We start from the raw sequence: 3,886 nt of genomic DNA, 5'->3' as shown, positions 1-3,886 counted from the left end.
AAAAATCAATGTAGACATTCACTTGGCTTCAATTTTTTAATGATTTATGCCGAAGCTCTTGCATGAGTTTCTTGTTTCCCATGGAAAGAGTTTGTGAGGAAAACTTGTGTTTCCAGCCAAATGTAATCTCCTGATGGTTTTCCTCTCCCTTCAGTGAGTTCACCTGGTTTACAATGTGGTTTCTCAAGCCTGGATCTCCTGTAAGTACACTGTTTGAGAATCCTCAGGACTTTAATATCACATTTGGATTGAATGGTTTCTCTCTCCCTGAGTGCAATGGCAGCCAATTAACAACACTGGACAAACACACTCTTCAACTTCATGCCGTCTTCAAGCTGTCCAGGGCTTTTCTGCTGACCTCACGTATTCACACAGTGCTCTTTGTGCTGCTGCACGGCTCTTATTCTACAAAATATCAAATGTGAGGAGCTGGCAGACCGGTTCTACCTGCGAACTATCTTCTCCTCTCATTACAGTCTTGCACCTTTTAGGCCTTCCTGTCTCATCTCAGAGAGGTTGAGGTTGTCTCTTCATTTTTTGATGGTCTTTTCTCAATTCTTTTTGTCCCTCGTTACAGTCTTGCACCCTTTGAACTCTCCTCGTGCTGTTTCTTTGGTCTTCTCTCCTCTGATCCTCTCTCTACGTCTCATCTTGTCTCCATTTTCGTCCACAGATTCATCAGATTGCCCTGAAGCCATTCCCTGTATATTCACTGTCCTCTACTCCTGTATGTCTGGAAGCAGAGTCCTTTCCCTCCTTTAAGGAGGTTTGGATTCAAAGGGGAGGAGACGAACTGAACCGTCCATGCAAAGCTCAGACCTGACCTGTACTTCATAGCAGAGACTACGACAGGGCCAAAATAGCCCCTCCCCTCCGTCCCCTAAGGTTAGTGCTAAAAAGCTGCTAAGCTCTTAGCTGTGTAATCGTCTGTTGTGGCTGTTCCCAGCCTTCTGCCCTCATTCCTGCTGTTCACACCGCCGTGTTTTTGTGGACATTTGAACGGCTGCGCTCGGTACAAAAAGCTCCACAAAAGCTGTGGGCGAATCACTCTCAGTCTAGAAGGTCTTCCAGTTCATTGGCGGAAAAGATTAAATGCAGAGAGATTCTTTTAATCTTTTTGAAAAAAGAATAAAAACATGAATTTTGTTCTAAATCTAAACCTTCAGGCCAAAATTAACAACTCAAACAATGAAACGAGTACAGTAAATGAGCATTTAAATGAGCTCTAGAAGTTTTTAATTTAACAAAGATTAGACATGTCAACAGTAGCAAATTATGACTTCATTAAAGGGCCTGTATTAGATCCTCACAGTCAGATGCCACATAGGGACCACAAACTGTAAAACACAAAACTGTGACAACAAGTCACTTCTTTAACCTGAAAAGCTCCAATCTTGATTGCCTGGGTTTATGCAATTTGCGAGAGTTAGGGTATACTGGTTTTCATCTTCTGCTTTGCTTATAATCAGTACTTTATATACTTTAGGATGGACAACAATTGAGATTACATAATCTATGCATATTAAAACGTTTGGCTACATGATAATGAATAATAGTGTTATTTTAGCGTATTACACTAAACTAGTCTACTATAGTATTTATTAATTGAGTTTTTAAATTGAGTTATGAAATTTTTTTTTTTAGTTTTCCTTTTAATTTTAAGTAATTTTGTATGTGTATGTATTTTGTAATTTTTAAGTAATTTTGTTATGTGCTTTTGTCATATTTATTAGTTTTTGTTGTTTATATATTTAGATATAGATTGAATTTATTTCAGTTTTAGTAATTTTAGTGCTTCAACAAACTAATTTTATTGAAGTTGCCAAGGCAACATTTCTAATTATCATTTAAGATTAAGTTAAAAATGTTAATCTAATATTTGTCATTTATTTTATTTCAGCTTAATTTCAATTACCAAAAAAAAGTTCTGCTTCATATATTTAAAAAATTAACATTTATTATTAAATATCCAATATTCTGTTTTTTTTTTCTGATGCAATTCCTGATGCTGAATGTCACATCTATATTGGACAAGGTGATATTTGGCATTATTTTTAAATAAAGCTTGCATTATTGGTACCACAGGTCACAAGTGAGTTGATAGAGTTCCTTGTTTAGACAAGGTGAACTTTTTAACGAATATGTGATCTCTCTTGGATCACACTGGAAGTATCAGCTTCAGACAGTCAATACTCCATTAACTACAAAGACGACACTTATATGTCATTGCTGAAAGCTGATAAAGTCTTTGACAGAAGTGTGATCACACTGCAAAATAACAAGTCAAAATCTAATTACGTCTTAAAGTGAATATAAACAACGCCTGCGACCTAATGAATTATCAACCTCGCGCAGCTGCACACACATGCTCAAATCAATTCTAAGACGGAGTTGTCGAAGGTCAAGGAGAAGAGTCTGGAACACACATGCAGTGCAACTGGGTGGTCGTGAAACACCACAGAACCACTACAGTGGGATTTTGTACACTGTTTGGTTCAATGACCTTTGACCTATGGGGTAAATCAGCTGACTGTGGTAGGGAATGTCACTTTCACAACTACAAATGTGAACAAAAGATACATTACTGAGGAATCTCAATTCTTTTGGCTCAACATATGCAAACAATGAGATATGAATGGCTTTGTGCACAGAAATACCACACATGGTTGAAACAAAGTGTCCATTTGTCAAAATTCAATGAACTAATTGAGTTCACAGAGAAATGTTTAAAGGTTAAGACGGTGTAAGACAGAGATTACAAACCAAGCAAAACAAAAATGCTGACCCTGGATATTACAAATGACTATGTAAAGTAACTTTTGAGTAATTAAACCTTTGGTTTATGAAACTTGGTGTTTACAAGAACAAAATACTTCAAGAAAAGCCAAACCCAGCAGATAAAGTTGATGCAACAACAAGTTGTAAAATCTACAACATGCCTCCAAGTTTAATGTCAGTCTGTATCACATAGCTTGGTGCCCTCAAAACTGAGGCTGGACTACATGTGCTTCTTACTGTGAATGGTTGATTTCTGCCCACACTGAGTGGGATCATTCAGATGGCCACAGAAGGATGAACCATTCTTACAGGCCGGTGAGCAAACCTTTAAACTGACCCTAGAGTGGGCTGAAAAAAATGAGCACACCTCCAAACACACTCACACATTGACAGTCAATTAAACTGACCACTTTCAAAGACCTAATGGCATTTTTTTTGTTTGTATAAATATCGATTGAGTATTTAAATATCTGAATACATGCAACCTGCTCCATCATTTTGAGTCTCTAATAATATGTTTGTTTCTACTTCAAACCATCGCTAAAATATAATCATTTAAATGCTGGCTGTCAAAACCCTTGTCATCCTTGTTTCTCAACCCTTGAGAAAGTGGACCCTAAAACAAGTTAAAAAAAGTTTTAGACAAGAAAGAATTAGACAGTTTAGAAACTACTACTTTAAAAATAGGTTAAATAAATATACAGATATATATATCAGTTTTCCTAATATATTGTAATGATTTTATATGATTTAAAGGGGTCATATGATGTTGCTAAAAAGAACATTATTTTGTGTATTTGGTGTAATGAAATGTGTTTATGTGGTTTAAGGTTCAAAAAACACATTATTTTCCACATATTGTACATTATTGTTTCTCCTCTATGCCCCGCCTTTCTGTGCAACTTTACAGATCTTCTTTATGCACCAAGAGCTTGTAACACTTCAAAGAGAAAGGAAAAATTTAAATCGCATCATATGATCCCTTTAATGATTTTATATTTTATATATTACAAATAAATATCTGTATATTTACTTATTAATAATTTACCTGTTTTTGTTTTATTTTTGAGAAGTTTGTAAATTGTCTAATTCTTATTATATATATATA

Source organism: Sinocyclocheilus rhinocerous, unplaced genomic scaffold (assembly GCF_001515625.1).
Source record: "Sinocyclocheilus rhinocerous isolate Xijiao unplaced genomic scaffold, SAMN03320098_v1.1 scaffold663, whole genome shotgun sequence".
Taxonomy (NCBI): Eukaryota; Metazoa; Chordata; class Actinopteri; order Cypriniformes; family Cyprinidae; genus Sinocyclocheilus; species Sinocyclocheilus rhinocerous.
The sequence above is the reverse complement of the archived record's forward strand: the minus strand, read 5'-3'. Positions refer to the sequence as shown.